The 21425-nt window shown below is 36.0% G+C and overlaps 1 protein-coding gene across 16 annotated transcripts in view; it reads right to left on the reverse strand.

The window, feature by feature from the left end:
* CXXC4 (CXXC finger protein 4) overlaps nucleotides 1–21425 on the reverse strand; it is a 420398-nt gene that overhangs the window by 190378 nt on the left and 208595 nt on the right. For 11 of the 16 annotated variants that reach the window (XR_008958585.1, XR_008958572.1, XR_008958575.1 and 8 more), the window contains one exon: nucleotides 1–16730. This exon is cut by the window's left edge and continues 22501 nt beyond it. The gene's annotated coding sequence lies outside the window, so the exon portion shown is untranslated. The remainder of the gene's footprint in view (nucleotides 16731–21425) is intronic. The other 5 variants (XR_008958588.1, XR_008958586.1, XR_008958577.1 and 2 more) reach the window with 1 other exon arrangement.

The raw sequence follows: 21425 nt of genomic DNA on the forward strand, positions 1-21425 counted from the left end.
TCGTCAAGTAATATGTAAAAACAAATCTTACAACTACAAATTCACATTAATCATGGGAAATTTTAACAAATGAAATTAAACATTACTGATGGATCTCTTTGGAAAACTTGTTGAATTTTCATGCCATTTTTTCATTTATTAGACAGTAGCATATTGGGTCATTAATTGTAATACAACAAGTAGTATTTCTATTGTGTAAGTTCTTCCATGGGTAAATTAGACCTGAATATTCTTTAAATGGAAAATATTCTATGTTTGCATATTGATGCAACATTGTGTGTGTTGAATGCAACATATTAACATCACTAGAGTAGTAATTATAATTACAATTTTGTTACAAGTAGATAAGAAAATGTATATTATTTTTTGTTTTTAGACATGCAACCCATGTAATAAGACAGTGTTGACGGTAACTACAGACTACTCAGCATTGATTTCTTATTGGCTTCAAGGAGGAGAATCTAGAAGGAGCTCAAAACTGAAACCCAGGAGCTAAGAAGGCAGTGCTATGAGAGGAAAGAACTTGATTTGATAAGACTGGTCATTCAGCATTTGCTGTTACTAGACCATTTCAGTAGAGAGATTACACTATTGGTGAGAACCAGTAAGGCATACTAATTAAGAGCACTGGATCTGAAGTAAGACTACCAAATCATTTACTAACTCTTAATGCCTCTTTGAATGTAAGATGGCAATGAATATAGTGCTTATCTCATATTGTATATAATATAAAGTATATCAGCAAATATTGCTAAAATATTTGGGCTTTTAAAATAGCAATTGTAGAAACATAAATGGTTCTACATAACATATCATTTAAAAAAAATTTAAAAATCTTGAAAGAAGCTGGGGGTGGTGGGGGGGGATATTTCCTACAGGGGACAAGGATAAGAAATATAGTAAATCTCTTTAGAAACCATGCAAGCAAAAAGGGAAGTGAAGTGAAAAAATTTAAGTATTGAAAGAAAAATTAACCAACCTAAAATTCTATATCCAGTAAAATTATTCTACAAAAGTGAAGGTGAAATAACAACATTCTCAGAGGGAAATCTGAGGGAATTCTTCTCTGACAGAAGAATAGTGCTTATCTCATATTGTATGAGAAACAGGAAATTGACATGTACTGGAAGATATGTTAAAAAATGTTCTTCAAGAGAAAGAAAATGATACAGACAATAATCTCAACTCTACATAAAGGATGAATGTCAGAGGAGGAAGAAATTAAAGGTAAAATAATGTTTTTATTTTTGTTATTTGTAATTGATTTATAAAAAATCTTTGTTAAAGTAAGAATAATAATATAACAATGATTTGGACAATTATAGGCTATGAATAAATAAAATTAATGGCCACAATGTTACAAGGAATGAGGGGGAATAATTGGGAGTCCTCTTTTGTAAGTTATTGCGCTATACTTGAAGCCATACAATGCTATTTGGAGGTGGAATTAAGTTGGTTAAAAACCAATTGCAATTGGTTACAAACTCTATGGCAATCACTCAAAAATTCTAAAAGTAGTATAATAGATATGCTCATAGGGGAGAGAAAATAAAATCATATAAAAGCTCGATTAAGATAAAAAGGCAGAAAAAAGAGAAAAAAAGAATGAAAGCAACAAATAGAAAGTAGTTCCAATCATGACAAATATTCACCCAGTTGTATTAATATTACTTTAAATTTTAATGGTCTAAGAACACCAATTAAAAGAGAGAGATTGTCAGAATATATCTAAAAAGCATGGAAACCCATCTGTATATTGTTACTAGAAACACACTTCAAGTATAAGAACTCATATAAGTTAAAGGTAAAGGGCTAAGAATAATATATCATACTAACACTAATCAAAAGGAAGTTGGTGTCTCTATTAATTTCAGACAAAGCAGATCTTAGGACAAGGATAATAATCAGGGATAGAGAGGAGCACTACATAATGATAAAAAGGTCAATCTCTGACAAGACATAACAATCTTTAATGTGAATGCACCTAACAACAGAACATCAAAATACATGAGGGAAAACAAATAGAACTGAAAGGAGAAATAGACAAATCCACTGTTAGAGTTGGAGACTTCAACACCCTCTTAAAGTAAGATAGATCCCACAGGCAGGAAATCAATAAGTATACAGTTGATTTGAACAGCACTATCAGTCAACTTGATCCAACTGACATTATAGAATATTCCATTCAACAAGAGCAGAATACACATTTTTGTCAAGCACATATGGAACATCATTAAGATGGACCATATTTCTAGGCCATGAAATACACTTTAATAAATTTAAAAGAATAAAAATTGTACAAAATATGTTCTCAGATGACAATAAAATTATATTATAAATCAATAATAAGAAAAACATCAAGTATTCTGAGATTAAACATACTACTAAATAACAAATTGGTCAGAGAATAAGTCTCTAGAGGCAATAAATATATTTTGAACTAAATGAAAATACAACTTATCAAAATTTGTGGGATTCAGCTAAAGCATGTTTAAAGGGAAATTTATAGCGTGAAATGCATGTATCAGAAAATCAGAATGGTCTAAAGTCAATAATATAAGCTCCCACCTTAGGAAACCAGGGAAAGAGAGAAATTTAGCCTAAGGCAAGCAGAAGAAAAGAAACAATAAATAAAAACAGAAACTGGGTGACTCAGTCATTAAGCATCTGCCTTCAGTTCAGGTCCTGGGATCAAGCCCCACATCAGGCTCCCTGCTCAGTGGGAAGCCTGCTTCTCCCTCTCCCACTCCCCCTGCTTGTGTTCCCTCTCTCACTGTCTCTCTCTCTCTGTCAAATAAATAAATAAAATCTTAAAATAAAAAATAAAAACAGAAACTATTGAATATAAAAGGAAACATTAGATAAAACTAATGAACCCAAAATCTGATTCTTTGAAAAGATTAATAAAACTGATAAAACTCTAACCAGGCTAACCAAGAAGGTGGGGGTGGGAAGAAGACACACAGTATCAATATTAAAAATGAAAAAGAAGTCATCACTATTGATCTCATGGATGATAAAGGCATAACAAAGAAATACTATGAGAAATTCTATGCACACAAATTTAATAACTTAATGAAATGAACACATTCCTTGCAAGACACACTACCAAAACCCACATAAGGAGAAATAAATGAGTATTTCTATGCCTATTAAATAAATTGAACAGATAATTGCCTTTCAAAAAAAAAACCACACCTGTCCTAGATTATTTCACTGGTGAATTCTAATAAACATTTAAGGGAAAAAAATCATACCAATTCTCAACAATCTTTTCAAGAAAAGAGAGAGTGAACATTTCTTAAATCATTCTATGAGGCCAACATTTGCCCAATGCTAAAACTAGATAAAGACATCACAAGAAGGGAAAACTATGTATCAATATCTCTCATGAACATAGATGCCAAAATCCTCAGCAAAATATTAGAAAACTAAATCCAATAATGTATAAAAATAATTATATACCGTGACCAAATGGGATTTATTTCAGGTATGTAAGGATAGTTAAACATTAAAAAATCAATCAGTACAATCCACTACACCAACAGGCTTAAGATGAAAAGTCATATGATTACATTAATTGTTGCAGAAAAATCATTTGACAAAATCTAACACCAATTCATGAAAAACACCCTCACCAAACTGGAAATAGAGGGGAGCTTCCTTAATTTGATAAAGAACATTTACAGAAATATTAGCATCATACTTATGGTTGAGATCTAGATGCCTTCCCCCTGAGATCAGGAATAAGACAAAGAAGCCCTTTCTCACCACTCCTATTCAGCATCATAGTGGAAATCCTAGCTATTGTAATAAGATAAGAAAATGAAATAAAGATATACCTTTTTTTAAAAAAAAAAGATATACATTTTGAACAGGAAGAAATAAAATTGTCTTTGTTCACAGATGGCATGATTGTCTATATAAAACATGTCCAAGAACTGAAAAAAAAAAGTTATTAAAATTAATGAGTATAGAAAGGTCACAGAATGCAAGGCCAATATACAAAGTTGCTTTTCTCTATACAACAATGAACATTTGAAACTGTATATAGTATAAAGGATATAAAAAGTATATATATTATACATATAGAAGGTACTAATTACTAATATCAGAAACAGAAAGATGGGTTTATTTTACAGATCTTATTTAAAAAATAAGAGGATAATATAAACAACTTTGTGTAAATAAGTTTTCTTAATTCAGAGAAAAATTCAAGAAAAAAATAGCTATTTTTCAAAACAGACAAAAAAGGAATTAGAAAATCAATTCAACAAATTGAAATGGGAACTAAAATCTTCCAAAAAATTTCAAAGAAATGTAAGAACCAGACAATTTCAAAGTGATTTCTTCCAAACATTTTAAGAAAAATAACAACCATCTATACAAACCAGTCCAGAGAAACAAAAACAAAAGCAAAACATAAGTAACTGTTCTCAATCACTTTTCAAGGCCAATTAAAGCTCGAAACCAAATGGTTAGTTCATTATAAGAAATTCACAAGCTAATATCTTTCATAAACATAACATACAACCTGAAAAAATCTGAGCAATTCAAATTCAAACATCTATTAAAAGAATATTATATTATAACGAAGTTGCATTTATTCCAAAAAGCAAGGATGCTTTAATATTCTAAAATTAAAATAATTCACCATGTTAACAGAATAAAGAAGAAATATCATATGATGAACTCAATAGATACAAAACAAACCACAAACATTTGAAATAATTAAGCACCACAATTAAAATATCGCAGCAAACTATAGTTAGAAGAAAATTTATTTATATGATACAGGGTATTTATAAAATAATATCTACAGCAAGTCTCATACTAATACTATTACATTTAAAGCTATCCTCTTAAGACTGGGAATGAGATAAGGTATACTCCATAAGATCTTATATTCATCATCTTACTGAAGGTCCCTACTAGTACAGGAAAGACAAAAAAAAAAAAGAAAAAAGGAAGGGAGGATGAAGGGAAAGAAAGAAAATGTTTAAGAGTAGAAAATGAAGAAATAAAACTAATTCAGTTTATATAATAATATATAAAAATCCAATAGTATATATAGCTTAATTATTAAAATCAGTAAGAGACTTTAGGAATGTCTTTGTACAGAAGAACAATTTAAAGAAAGTTAAAGGCATTTATATGTACCAGCAGTCAGAAAATAAAACTAAAAACATTTAAAATAACATCAAAAAAATCAAATACCTAGGAAATATAACAAAATACGTGAAGTTATCAACACATAACCCAATAAAATATTGTGAGAAATACTAAAAAACTTAAAATAATCAGAGGTTATGCCAAATACTTGATTGTAAGGCTCAGTATTTATAGATTTCAAATTTTCTGCAAGTTGATTTATCTGTTTAATGAACTTCCGTACAAATTCCAGCAGGTACTTTGCTTTTGTAAAGTGGACAATCAGGATTTAACATTAATGGGAAAGTAAATAGCCAAAACAATTGTGAAGAAGAATGAAGTCTGAAGATTTCATTGCTACATTAATAAAAGGTACATGGTATTGGCACTTGGATAACAAAACGAGAAAGCAAAATAGAAAGTCCAGACATAGATTCATTTATGCCAACACTTGACTTAGGACAAATATGATCCAGTGCTGTAAAGAAAGGATGAGCTTTCCAATAAATAATTCTGGGTTAATTGCATATTTAGAAGAAAAAAATGAGTCTTAACACATAATTCACACCACCACGCAAAGACCACTTTCTGGTGGATTGCAGATATAAATTTATGTGAGAGAAAACATAGCTTCTAGAAGATAACATAAGAGAATACCATCATAACGTACTGGCAACCACAGATTTCCTCACAACACAAGTATACTAACCATTAGGAAAATTACTGACAAATTATATTACATTAAAATTTTATGGATTGCATTAAATTATCTTTTAAATACATAAAAATAAAACATTAAAATAAAAAAAATCCAATTCTTCAAAGACAGTATTTATTCAAAGGCAATCCAATAATATTTGCCATACATGTAACTGATAAAAGATTGTATTCAGAATATTTAAAACACCTTACAAACTAATAAGAAAAATAAAACATGATAAAAAAGCAAGCCTTAAAGGGTCATCTCATTAAGTAAGATATCGAAATGACTACTGAACACATGAGGAAGTATTTTACCTCATTAGTCACCAGAAAAATGCTGGTTAAAACCACAAATATTATTGCTAATGTTCTGTTTGTGATTGTGGGTAGTTATTTCCAGTGTGTGTTCATTTTTGTGAAAGTCCATCAAGGTGTACATTTGTGATTTGTGTACTTTTGCAAGTATATTTCAATAGAAGTGTTTATTTATATAAGGGATAAATGAGTGTAGTAATTAGGAGTATTTGGCTGCTAGATGTGGAAGAAAAAGCTGATTGGTACTTAACCTCATATTTTTTTTAATAATAATTTTTTATTATGTTATGTTAGTCTCCATACAGTACGTCCTTAGTTTTTGATGTAGTGTTCCGTGCTTCATTATTTGCGTATAGCACCCAGTGCACCATGCAATATGTGCCCTCCTTACTACCCATCTAGGCCAGTGATGGGCATTAACCTCATATTTTCCATGCTATTTCCTTTTCTCATTCTTTCTCTTTTCTTTTCTCTTTAACACATAATTTATAGTGGAAGGGTTCAGTAGAAGTGCCAGTGATGGCATGAGGATCGGGTAGGATTGGAGACAGAAGCAGCAGAATGTGGGCGCCTGGGTGGTTCAGTCGGTTAAGCATCTGCCCTCACTTAGGTCACGATCCTGGGGTCCTGGGATGGAGCCCAGCGATGGGCTCCCTGCTCAGCGGGGAGCCTGCTTCTCCTTCTCCTCCCTGCTCGTGTGCTCTCTCTCTCTTGCTATCTCTGTCTCTCTCTCAAACAAATAAAATCTTAAAAAAAAAAAAAAAGCAGCAGAATGGAGTTTCCTTCCCCTCTAAATCCATTGCCTCTCATTTTATGTTCCCTTTTGTATAATACCAGAGCAGAAGGAGCTGGAGCATTGCAGATAGGAACTTAAAGTAGAAAAACCAAATTTTCCTTTGATTCTACCCAAACTTGACCAATTATTCTTGCTGCTTGATGAACACTGGGAAAGTTAAGAAGCAGGATTCTGGTTTGGTAAAGCACAATCTGTTATAGGACCCCCTGCTGTAAAGGGGAAGGGTTAGAAAATACCTGGCAGAGGCAATGAATGAAAAAAAGAAACACCTATGAACATATCTGGGCTGTATGTGATGGAAGCAGCATAGCCCAACATGAAGAACCGACTTTGGGGATAGACTTCTGTTTGAATTTGATATCCATTTACAGCGTGACTTTGCTCAAGTTATTTATTCTCCCCTAAGCCTCATTTTCTCATCTGTAGTATGTATAAAATATCTATGCCTATTTCATAAGATTATTGTGATGATTAAATAAACGTTATTCACATAAAATGCTTAACGTATATATAATGGAATATTACTCAACCATAGAAAAAAATAAAATCTTGCCATTTGCAACGATGTGGATGGAGCTAGAGAGTATAATACTAAGTGAAAAAAGTCCATCAAAGAAAGACAAATACCACATGATTTCACTCATATGTGGAATTTAAGAAATGAAATGGATAAACATGGGAGGGGGGGAAGAGAGGAAAACCAAGAAACAGACCCTTAACTATAGAGAACAAACTGATGGTTATCGGGGGGGGGGGGCAGTGTGGGGAGGTGGTGTGTGTGTGAAATAGTGATGCAGGATAAGGAGGGTACTTGTGATGAGCACCGGGGGTTGTATGGAATTGTTGAATCACTAAACTGTACACCTGAAACTAATATTACATTGTATGTTAACTAACTGCAATTTAAATAAAAACTTTAAAAAAGACCCATTTAAGTTAACGCCAAGGTCAACAGTATCTTGCTGGTTAACGAGAACCCTCAATTTCACCTAACAGGGGTCCCTTCAGCTTGTATATTCACTAGGTTCATAAAATATAACCTGTTCCTGGTAATCAGCAATAAGACATTGTCACTAATGGTAACTAACATTTCATCCCTTAACATCAGAGGCTCTATGAAAAGCCCGATCCCTGGCATTTTGACATCGTCGCATATGCTGTATATTTCTTCTATCAACTTAAAGTTTTTTGGCAACTGTAAATTGTTCTGAGCCCCTATTATCTACCAGGTACCACCATATTAAGCTCTAATAATTCAGAGTTAAAAGACAAATCTGGTGTTCTCTGGTAAGACAAACTAAGACAGACATAAGACATTGTCTGATGTTCTCTGGTAGGAGATGAACGCAATGTTCAATGATAATGTCTTAGACAAAAGTCAAAGAAATCAGAGAAGCATACAAGAAGAATATCCAAACCAAACTAGCGGACTTGGGCAGAAGCATGACAAGGATGGGTGCCTGGAGAATGTGATGGTCAGGCTGTTTTAATAGATCAGCAGGAATTAGCCAAGTTAGAAGAGGCGAAGTAATTTTAAGGGGCTTATGTGGAGACAGAGTTGTAGGAGAGAACGTGTTGCATTTAGGGAAATGCAAGTGTTTCTACAAGGCCACCTACTTGCATTCTGAACGACTGATGCTTAGATTTTTTTTAATTTAATATTATACATACAAATTATTTTGTGTCCATTTGTAGAGTTAAAACTGCATATGCTTTTATTGACCCATTATCAATAAAAAAGAGAATTGATAGTACATACATGATTTCTAAGATCTACTAAATTCCATTGTGAACAGGAAATGGAATGTTTTTAAGCCTTCCTCTTGCATTATGCCTGGTAACCATGATCCTAATCAGCTGAGATATCCTAGGAGGCCAGGCAAGGATTATTTATATTGCACTTTAGGAAATGCAACAATTAGCTCTTAGTCCCAGTCTGCCAGAGTGGGATCATATAAAACTTTTAATTCTGTCTTTCAGAAAAATGATAAGGTTGGAAGAGAGGGTCAAGGAGCAGACGTAGGGACAAATTATTTCTGTAATTATCTTGTTCTGTGACTCTGTATTTGATGCATTTTCATTAAGAATGTAAAAGCAATTTAACTCTGGGAAAGTTTGAATGATGTTAGGGACAAAAACTATAGACTACAGTCTATTTTATCCTATGCATTCAAGGATTATGCGAAACCCACCCAGAAAATTATAAATCTTATTCTATTTAAACAGCATTCAGCTGGAGTAATATTTACCTGTTTTTCATATCTGAGCGTCTGAATCCTGACTACAATTTTTAATGTGAGTCCACCTGATTTAAAGAAATCTTTATAAATACCTACTTTTCAGACCCTTTTTTTCAGGATTTATAAAAAAAATAATCCTCAAATTACACAAGAATTAATAATTTCACATGAAATGCATACTATAAAAACTATGTACAATTTTATTAAGAGTGGTATATTTTCAAAAAGTATTTGGTTAAATTTTCAAAAACTACAAACGGTATGCAAAGTATTCTAGTGTCAACCTTCACGGCACTCACATTAGGGAACTAGGCTTGTCTGAATGTTTTGAGTCTATATGCATGTGTCACGCCATATTGAATGGTACTGAATTTCAGTCTCTGGCAGAAAGTACTCAAACTCCAGATTTCACTAAGAGTATTTCTATAGTTCGATAGTTCTTGCCTGGTCCACATAATGCTAAAATTTAAGGTGTACCTTATTTCAGTATGCTCTGTAAAGTACCAACTATGTCTGCTGATTTCTCAGGGAAGACACCTCCTGTGCATTTTCTAATCTGTGCTGTGGTGTTGTGTGTGTGTGTTCACATAAGCCCCTGGATTTTTGGCCGAGAGATGGCTTCAGATTGGTAATATGCACCTGAAAATAGCTTCTTGCTGTGAACATTTTGGATTCTATCGAAGATGCTCTTTCACTACCCTCTCCTCTCATTCTAAACCCTACCATTGTACTAGTTCAATGTTTTAACATTTAAACTTTTGTGCCCGCTGTAAGCAGAACTCACTACGCCCATATGAACTCTGTACTTTCTAATTGAAGACAAAGCAGTTCAATACCATATCTCACAAGAAAATTATATAAGTCGATAATTTGTAATTTACAAAGTTGCTCAAATTAGAATAAAATAGGTAAGTTATAAAACAACGATGTCATTTTGTATAGTTTACTTTAGCAACTTTGAGACAAATATGCCTGAAATTCATTTTAAGGATTTTGATTTTTTATAATTTGATCAGCAAAATTTGTGACCCATATTATTCTTACCCCAACCTACTACTGAACTATCAAAATATCTTTCCTACCTGATCACACAATCTACTGAGGTCGTATAGAGACAATGGCATTTTTGTGAACTTGTAGACAGAGAAAGGAAGATGCTTACTTGCTTTATTTTGTTTTAATATGAAAAGGGAGCCATTTAACACAAGTCCCTCCAACCTAGTAAAAATAATTTACATTATTTACTTTTATTGCCTTCATCAATAGATCCGAATTGTATTTCTGTTTAGCCCTTTATTTTTCTTATTCACTTTCACCTACCTGATCCTGCCTTTACTTATTTCATTAAGCTTTTAAAAATTACCTTATTTCTCTATGCTTACAAGACTTCTAAGGACATTTAACTGACAACTATATAGTGTCAAATCCAATCATTCCTAGGAAATACAATGAACATTTCTGTCTGTATTCAAACAATTTAAAGTTATGTTCAGTGATAGCTCTTATCTATACACATCATGGAATTCATCACTTGAAGACCTTCTGAAAAATGCAAATGTGTTAATAGTTTACCTCTATTTTTCTATAATTCTGTTTTTGGGGGAGGATATATTTCATACTGCTTAAATCCCATACACTTGGACATAAACCAGAATAAAGTAAAGGAGTAGATATAAATCTAGATAGCTGTTCTTTTAGTCCAGAGTGAGAGGCTACTTCCATGTCTCTTCAGGCAAGGAGCAAGAGCTCTTCCATGAACATTCACCCATAGTCACTCTCCCACCCTAAACATGAAATATTAAGGTGGGTTCTAAATGATCAGAACAAGTCTATATTTTGCTTTGAAATCACGAAATTTGCCATTTTATAGCTACAGTAGTCATCAGTACAACTGAGCAGAACTTTGAGAAGGATGGCACAAAACATTTTAAAAATCACTTTCTAATCTATATTAAATTCTCTGAGAATACTTATGAATAAACAAGAAGTAACTTTTCCTTCATTTCTCAAGAACTGGCTCATGAGGAAAGATAAAATACAGATGTGGAATATCCTAAAAACTAAGTCTAAAAAGTCATCTGAAAATGAGGATTCTCTGGCCAAAAAACAATGAATATATCACCTTCTTGGTAACATAATTGTCACTTTAGTTTCTTTAACTCTTGAGAGCTTCTTAACAGGATACTTTATTCATTTTTCTTGTATCTTAATTTTCTGTGACAGTCTTCTTTCTTATTCCAGCTCCAACAAGTTTATAGAACAAATAGTAAAAGTCAGAGTAAGAGTTTTAAGCAAGGATCTCCTTACTCTAGAGGCCAAGTCTGTCTCACCAATTCTGGAATTACTGATGTCAGATCTGCTCTTTTTCTCAATCCCAGCACTTGGTTTTTCTGATCCTACACACAGGCATGTGGACAACCCAGCCTGCTTTGTTCAAGTGTGTCCACACCTGTGCTAATAGCCACTCGTCAGGCTGAGGGGTATCATACATGCTGGATCAGGTTTTGAAGAAGGACGTCGTATGGGAACCGGAGGTTGGCCTGAGCAAATCAAGCATGGAATTCCAAGGCCCTGTGTCGTAAAATGTTTTCAAGAAAGCAGTGCTCAAGCTCTGGCTAAGCACATCCCCTTGGCCTTGTGGACTTCAAACTCCACATACGGTCAGCAGATAGCCAGGGCGACAGCCTCTGAATGCAGGGCTCAGAGCTGGGCCCCAGTTTTCCAGGTCAAAAGGTATTATTGTGGAGAAGCCTACTCGATACATGTGAGAGAATAATTGATATTATAAATAGAATGGTTCCCAGATATGAAGAGGGCGATACCAGGCCCTTATTTAATTATAAATGTGGAGTTGGAAAGGCAAATATGTGTTTCATAAGCGATTATAAACTGAAGAAAAAATTTAATAAGGGAGCCAAAGAAGGAAGTGGTTCTTTCACATCAATGAAAATTCTTTGAGAACTCTAAGCTAGTATACACTCATTCTATAAATATTTTTACAGAATCTATTACAGACCAAATATGGCACTAGGTGCTAGGAATATATCAATGAATGGATAGGACAAAGTTTCTGACCTCATTCAGTTTATGTTCTAGTGGAAAGGACAAATATTTGAAATGTATTTAAAAAGTAATCACGTGTATAATCAAAGTAATTACAAATATTGGTAAGTTTGATAAATAAAATAATCAGTGGAATAAATATCCCAGGCAAGGATAAGCAGGTGCAGAGATTCTGTGGTGGGAAATGACTTCTCAGGTTAACATTAAGGGATGATGTTTGGAGGCAAAGTATTCAACACCTTGTAGACCATGGTAAGGATTTGGATTTTATTCTGGGAGAAATAAGAATTCATTAAAGCATTTTTGGTAGAAGATTTTCAAGATGTGATTTAAATTTTTGAAAGACTGCTTTGGCTGCTATGTGGAGAGAGGCAAGGGTGGCAGCAGGGAGACAGGAGGCTATAATTGAATCCATGAGAAATAAGAGTTAAGAATGTCATCACAGAGCCTAGAGTGCAACAATATATTCAAAATAGCATGTTTTTCTATGTTACCATTTGAATATCAGATTCAAAAAATCCCTATGAACATATGGAATTCTGTTTCTGCACTGTTTGTGCAGGTAAAAGATAGATGTGCGAGGAAAGTCCAAGTACAAGTCAGCCTTCTTTTTAAACCTTGGCAATTTGGCTTGTCAGCTGGAGAAGTAACAATACGAAATTGGTAGGAGTAAGTGCGTTTAGTGGGTTTAAATCAAGCCTCCATGTAAAGAGTTCTTAGAATTGCACTTTTAATTCCACCTAAAATGGCTATTTGGGGATACAGATTTCAGCCACATAAACAGATAAGGCTAGGATGAAAAGAAGAACAGGACATGAAGTCAAATGTGCAAGTTATTTCAGGTCTAGCTGATCCTGATGATGACCCTTACTCTTTTACTGTCCATGCCCCTCCTTCCACCCCATCTTTTTTACCAGACTTCCTGCCATTGACGCTGAATCTGTCCTGCTGCCTGGTCTAGCCTGGTCTAGCCTGGCTCACTGCTTCAACTTCACTGGACTCCAGATATTTACAAAGCACTGTTGCTCTTCCATGAAATCCCCACCTGGGCATTGGCTTTTACCTTTGATTGAAATGATACTTCTGTTAAATTGGATGCTAATTCAACTAGAGTTTGTGAATGAAGCATGGGTAACAGACCACAAGCAGCCTCATTGTAGCAAGGCCTCCTGATAGCTTTCACAGCTCTAGAAAGTTGTCAGCTTCAACCAAGTGTGCTACATGTACAAAAAGTAATGCTACAGCTGCTATTTGAGAGTGTGACAGTGAAATATATACTAGTTCCAGTCACTGAGAAAATAATTATTAAAGTGTACACCACAGCCACCGTGGACAGTATTATGTAGTATGGGGATACAACAGTAAATGATCTGGTGTCTGCTCTCATCCCGTATGCCCTGAGAACATGGCCTCATTAATTCCAGAAGGCCCCATTAAAAAGGTGGCTGTGCTCCGCAACCTTGTTTTCTCACCCATTAACCACAGCGCCCTGACCACAAGATGGCCTTTTTCATGTAGGATTACATGACACCACTCTGACTTTCCTAAACATAGCTCACATAGTATAATAAGAAACAACTGGCTTTGGCCAAAAGAAACTCAGCTGCCACCAGCCTAAGTGATACTCCTTCTTGTCACCAGGGAGTTACTATCTAGTTGGGGAACAAAAATATGTGCTTACATGAAATAATCATTGAATAATTCTAGGCAACATAAAAGTAAGATCTCCGTCCGTTGATTGAGACTATGAAAAGGACGTCTCAAGTGAGCTCTTATTCTTGCTAGCCTTATCATACACTGCTAGTGAAGCTTAAACATTTCAAAAACCGTTTCATTCTTTAGGTCAAGTCTCTTGTTTTTCTCTTGAGGAAAGTAGAAAGATGCTTCTAGTAAAGCCCTCAAGACAGCTGTAGACAGGAGCTCCTTTACTCACTGTGCCGCTCTTCCAAAAACAACCCCGATTTGCTGTAGACAAGTGCACACGGGCAGCTGGCCTCAGTAGTAAAACTTTGAAATTAGATACGATCATTGTCAATAAATCTATTTTGGCAAATGAACTTCTAATATGATCCCCTCACCAAGAGACATGATATAGATGTAAACAGAGGTATGTATGGATATAGAAACAGTGTCACCACATGCAAAGCTCTGATGCTCCGTCAGTGAATAGAAGAGGCATACTTCCTGGCCATTCCTTGAGGGCATATGGTCATTAAATAAACACACAATTCGTTATATAATGACTATCACCTGCTTGAAGAAGAAATATAAGTGCTTTGAAAATGTATAACAATGTTTTGATCTAGTCTTGAGGACCTGAATTAGCTGTCAGGATTCCATTTCAGCCCTAATCCATTAACTTCTCATCACTTAACTGGAAGTGTTCCGGGCTTCCAGCTAGCCAATGGTTCCTATAGCTTCCTCACTGGCCACAGAAAAGTTCTGCTAGTTTTCTGTAGGACTTTCACACTCTACCTTCTGGAAAACTCTGTGACACCAGTCACCAGAAGGGATATAATTAGGACCACAGTCGCCGTACCCCATGTTATTAGTTTACCCGGCTCAGCAGAACCAGCCCCACCTCCCAAGTTTCCATCATGATGAGGACACTTGTCCCTTACATGGCTCTGTACATGCCCTACTGTCCTCCATCCACATCACTCTAAATCCTTGCCTTGTGCCTTCTGGGACTCATCCTCTGTTATCATCTAATCCCTGTATCTTCAGCCTCTGCTCAGCATCCTCAATACCTTTGTCCTCTCACTGAAGCTTGATCCTCCCCAAGGTTACAACTTTCCCTGAAGCCTTCTTAAGTGATGGCTCTTTTCTCTCCAACACGTTATGTCTTTGCTGCGGTTTGCTCTTCATTGCTGATTCATGTATGCCCTCTGATAAAAGCAGGCTTACACACACACACACACACACACACACACACACACACTGAAAACTACTCCTATCAGTTTCTACTACAAGCTGATAGCCTCTATATAATGATTAGTGACAGGCATGGATGTGACGTAACCTTCACAATAACATATTCCTAACCCTGTTTTACAGATCCATTCGGAGATACTGGGATGTTAAGTTAGTTGTCCACAGTCAGCTAGAAAATATTAGAGCCAGGATTTAAACCCTGACAGTCCAGCTCTCAGAGTCCATCCTCTTAATTACGTCATACTGCCTCCCACCATTTGGTGCCATTGTCCTCAGTCATCCCAGCCACTGCCTCTTCTTCAGGGAAGATTTTAGCCCTAAAATCACTGATTTTTTTCCCTTCTATCATTAGTCCTATCATCAATCTTGGTGACTTCAATAGACATGGGGAAGATCACTTTAATACCAAAGCCTCGTAGTTCCTTGATGCCATCCCCTCCAACATCGACTCTTGAGTGCCCACTAGGTCTTGTCATTACCAATAATGGCTCCTTCTTCCAAATCTCCCCCAGTGTGGGCACCACCTCTCAGCTTTCCACGTCAAACCTCCAGGACCTCTACTCCCACAAGTTTTCTGACATACCATGTCCTTATTTTCTCCTTGCTCACTGGGATCCGCTGCGTCATTCTTACAATCAATCCCTTGCATGCACCTTCTATTTCTTCTCCCCGTCATGCCTCAGCCTTTCTTGCCTGATACAGCTCTAATCCACAATGAACCCAGTTCTTCACCCACGCTGACTGGCCTGTGCAGCTGAATTTGAAAAATGCAGTCAGATTTACTTTAAATTTGTAAAGGCAAGCCTCAGCACCCCCTAGAAACTCTGTATTTTGCTAATCAGTTCTCTTTCCCCGTTCAGGGTAACAATTTTACCCACTCTCCTCGCTCCACAAACCTGAAGTATCACCTATTTAACCCTGCATAGGTGATAATCTTGCCTCTTGTTTCCTGGACAATAAGAATCCATAAAAAGAGACCATCCTTATCCTCCCACCTGCAAACCTCCAACTAACTGCGTTCACACTCATATACTCTGCCTCCCATCCCGTCTAAAGGGATGGCAATCTAAGGCCACTTTCAACCACATTTTTTTCTATTTATGATATAATTCTTAGTACCATTTACAAACCAACTATATATACTGAAAATTTAAACAAAATAAAACCAAGTGAACCTATACCCAATGTTTTGTTTGTTTGTTTGTTTAATTTTCAGCTTATCTACTGTTTTTCTCTTGGGGACTATCCCAGTAGTTTTATTCTCCCCAAAGTAACTGTGCACCTATCAACACGATTGATTACAGAAATAAGTAATAGATGTAGTATCTTCACTTTCTTATTGGATTCCCATAATGAATTCTGCATTTCTCAGCATATTGAGCTTTTAAATTATTAATCGTGTACGTAACCCAAAACCGCATCCATAACACACAACATGTAATATAGAGAGAGCAAAGCATACCGTGCTGTCCAATGTTTCTGGTGACGATATAAACCAGAAGAAGAAACGAGCCGTTTGTACGTGTCACCTAAGATGAAAAGATGAAAACAACATTTAAAAAATAAAGGGAACTCAAGCAAACTTTTACGCATATACCTTCTGCATCGTTTGGTATGCTCAATCACAAATGTATTTCCTTAATTTCCCATCCCATTCTTACAAAAAGAGGTATCGGTTGAGTTGTTCCAGAATGATAGTTATGGCTGTTTAAGTTAATATTAACATCAGCTTTATAGTTTAGTATTCAAATATAACACTTGCTTCAAAAGTTCAGTTATTACATGCTTGTGAAAGTATGAGAGAGGTAGATCAGACCCCTTGATTACTTAGGTTGTAAAACTTGGTATTGTTTCTTATTTTCCCTTTCTACCTCTGATCGCCTCAATAGACTGGAGCCCTGGTGATGCAGGGCACGCTGTCCTTGGGAAGCTTACAAGAAACTTATAGTCTACTTGGGGAGAAAGGACACATACATAAAAGCTTGGATAAGGCCTGAGTGTATAACTTAGTATATATTTATACTAAGTGAGAAATGAGTGCATTCCAAACTGAGAGACCTGGCATGAATTACCTGTGTATAATCAGTTATCAAACTTCTTTTCCTTCATTCTTCAAAAAAACTTCTACATAAATCTTAATCTTGTTTTTAATTGTCTAACTACCCATGTCTTGATGTCATCGTTCACACAAGGATTACTACAACAGCTTCCTAGCAAGCCTCTTTATGCTCCAATTCATGCTATATTTCACTGCCAATATATACCTCCCTAAGCATTGCTTTTTTTTTTTTTAATGTTCATAGAATCTTCGTAGTAACCCCAAATTGGCATTGCTTTTGCTACTCCCTGCTTGAAAATGTTTTAGCTCTCCCTACTTCAAAGCTTGTGTACTCTTAACTATTTTGCTTGACTTTTAAGACATGTCAGAATCTAGTCACATCCTTATTTCCTGGGAGGCCCCCACTCCTCAGTCTAATCGGGTCAGTATCCTCACAGTGAAACTATGGAAATCCATTGCTTCTGAGCCCTCACAACTCTTCCCTCACTGAAGCAGTTTTTCTCACCTCTCTGCCTCTGAAATTTTAGCCTATCCTTCAAGGACCAGCTAGGACCCATTATCTCCACGTTACCTTCTCCACTGTATCTCTTTGTCCCCTCTCTTCCATGCTTCTGTGACACCCATGGCATGTATCACATAGAATAGCACCTGCCCACTGAATTTATGCAAAAGCTGGTTCTTTCCAATTATTAACTCCTGGAAGTCAGGAACAGCATTTTGTACAGATTCTATGGCACCTGTACAGTCATGAGTACATGGTTGGAATTTATTAGATGGATAACTAGTGTGTTTATGATCCCTCTCTTTGCTGGTTCATATTTTCTAAAAAGAAATATATGCCTAAATAAGTTAGTAAAATAAATTACATGTGTGGGTATGTAGTATAGATTTATAGCTTTCATTTAAAGGATATTTCTGGAACTTTAAAAAGAATCTAATAAGCACTTAAAATGATACTTCTCTTTTTCTTTCCATACCGTGACTCTGAGCAATATCCTGGGTTCAGTACCAGGAGTAAAAGCTAAGGAAGGTATTATGTGGCCTCTGGATAATGGAGAACGTACTGCCCTGAAAACTTATGCTTTACTGTGCATCCTAGACCAGCCAGGTAAGGTTTCTCTATCATAGTGCCTAGCACAAGCCTGGGGATATACGTGTTCAATAATTTCTTGTTCATTGATTGAATTTTTGATAATTAACGGAAGGGAAGAGTCCACATCTGAAATATGCTCATAATATCTTCAGGATTTAGATCTAGGTAGTATTTCCTAGGGCAATCCCTCATTCTAACTTCAAGAAGTGATGTAATTAATGGGAAGCTAATATTCTAATTACCCATTTTTAGATTTTACTATTATCTTGAGAGGTAGCAGGCCAAGTTCCTTGCTGCTGTACTTCGAGTAATTTTTTTGGATGGCAAAAATTTTTAGAGCTAGAAACAGTTTTACAAACCATGTATCCTAACCCATTCACTCTTTAGATGAGGATACAGACCCAGAGTAAACGTAGATCAGGTCATTGAGGGAAGTCAAGGCAAGAATCAAACTCTCTTAATCCAGTAACTACCTTATCTCCACTTAAATAATAAAGGATGGCAAAATACCATCAAATCCTGGGGCTGAATAGAACTTACAGATGGTTCATTATTCTTTGCTTTAACACTTCCAGTAATTGGCAAACAGCTCTTTCTACAATGGAAGGCCTCTAAAAATTAGAAATGTTCTTTGAAAGAGTAATTCTCAGTCTCTTTTTTTCAACTTTTTTTTTTTTATGTTATGTTAGTCACCATAGAGTACTTCATTAGTTTTTGATGTAGTGTTCCCTGATTCATTATTTGCATATAATATTAAGCAAAATCTGCCTTCGCACAACTCTGGATTCTAGCTTAGCCTTGGCTTTTAAAGAATAACACCCATCCACTGTCTCTTCCATGGGGCAGATATTTCCAAACAAGACATGTGACCAGAAAGTTTCCCTCTCCCTGAGTCCTTCCAAACTTTCTTCTTATGGTATCGCCTCCTTCCGTTTTGACAATAATCTTAGAATTTCGCCTTGGATGTGTTAGAATGCTTTCAGTTAAAGGTGATTTAAAAAAAACCCAAACACCACCTCAATTTGGCTTAAAGAGTAACTAAAGCCTCCAGCTCCGGGGCATTTAAGGCGTAGTTTGGTCAGAGCTCTGAGTCCATTTTCCTTTGGTTTGCTGTTCTCCGCCTTTATCTCTGCGTTCGCTCTCTCCCCAAACTGACTTCCCTCAGAGCTGTTGGATGCCTGCCAGCAGCAATTAGTGCTGCATGATGCCTCATTCAGCAGGAGAGGCAAGTTGCTTCCCATTAACTGCTGGGAGAAAGAAAACACTGAGATTTACATCAATTGGCCACCCCTGAACCAATCCCTAAATGCCGCACCCTGATAAGCTTTGGCCTAGATTAATTAAACCAATTATAGTGAAAGGGAAGATGGAATTTTCCTGAGACGCCTTAGCTAGGCATAGCCTACCCTTGAGGCTGAGGTAAAGTCAAGTCCAGTCAAACGTTATTGCTCGTATCAACAAGGCAGATGGAATAGATACTGAGGAAATAAGCCTATCTTCTATTATGCCTGTAACTGTATGGGGTACTCAGGATGGCTCTGACTAGACTCTAAGTTCAGTGAAGTATTAGGAATCAGTCTTATTGTCACTTCCCCCATTTTGGAAAGTGTTCCTCTATTAATGCAATCTTAGGTTGAAGTCACTTTCTTATTATTTTTTATTTTTATTTTTTAAAGATTTTATTTATTTATTTGACAGAGATAGAGACAGCCAGCGAGAGAGGGAACACAGGCAGGGGGAGGGGGAGAGGAAGAAGCAGGCTCCCAGCGGAGGAACCTGACGTGGGACTCGATCCCAGGACTCTGGGATCACGCCCTGAGCCGAAGGCAGACGCTTAACGACCGAGCCACCCAGGCGACCCTCACTTTTTTACTTTTTAAAGCAAGTATAACTTCTGGAATTTGTGGTTAACAAAAGGACTGTTTTATCTTTTAATTTTTAATTTTTTTATTTTTAAAAGATTTTATTTGATTATTTATTTATTTGAGAGAGAGAGAGCACAAGCAGGGGAGAGAGAAAGAGAAGCAGACTCCCCGCTGAGCATGGAGCCCTGACAGGCTTGTCGTGGAGATCCCAGGACCCTGAGATCATGACCTGAGCCAAAGGCAGACCGTTAACCAACTGAGCCACCCAGGTCTCCAATTTTTAATTTTTAAAAATTTTGCTTTGCATTGCTTTGAGATGAACTTCCACAAACTCTAATATAACTGATTTTAAAAGCCAAAACTTTCCATGCATTTCTATTGCTAAATCTCAAAGTCCTGATATTTATGCCTTCTTCTATTTTCTAAAACATTTTAAATTTTGTTTCTATCAGTCAGTATATTAGCTTATTTCTTCAAGACTGATGTCTCTTCACCCAGATTAGATTTTAAAATGTGACAAAGACAAGGCCAAGGACAAAGCCATGAGGCACATGCCATGCACCCCCCCCCTGCAAGCTAACAGCAGATTACTAATTACACGTAGTTGTTTAACCAACAACACACCCATCTACCCTTACTATGATCCAGGCATATTTCTACACCACTCCACAAGGACATCCTGAATGACTTCATCAAATCCTCACCCAGATACAAACACTGCCACCTCCCAACCTCCTGAAATCTTGCAGGCTGCACAACCTGTAGGAAACAAAAGTAGGTTAATTTGGCAGAAATGTTTTTATTGCTCTCAGACCGGATCCTACAAGCAGTTTCGTTATTTTCTAAGTGCTCTCATTTCCTTGTTAGAGTAAGCCATTCTAGAATGCTATTAATGATCAACACTGCTGATCTAATCGTTGCTAAAATCTACCTTTTCATCCTTTGCAAGAACTGGGGTGATATTTGCTCAGACCACATCTCTTGGCACCACTCCCTTTCCCTATGATTTCTGTAGATTACTGCCAATCATTCTGTGATTGCATCTTTAAGTGCTTTCAACACCCTGGAATGTAATTTGTCTATGGCTGCAAACTAGAATTCATTTAAATGTCTGGGTGGCTTTTTATAATCTCTTCTTTTTATTTTTTCTGGGACTTCAGTTCACTCTCAACTGTGTTTTTCTATCTGTTCTATTTTGATAATAACT

This window comes from Ursus arctos, unplaced genomic scaffold (genome assembly GCF_023065955.2).
Source record: "Ursus arctos isolate Adak ecotype North America unplaced genomic scaffold, UrsArc2.0 scaffold_11, whole genome shotgun sequence".
NCBI lineage: Eukaryota > Metazoa > Chordata > Mammalia > Carnivora > Ursidae > Ursus > Ursus arctos.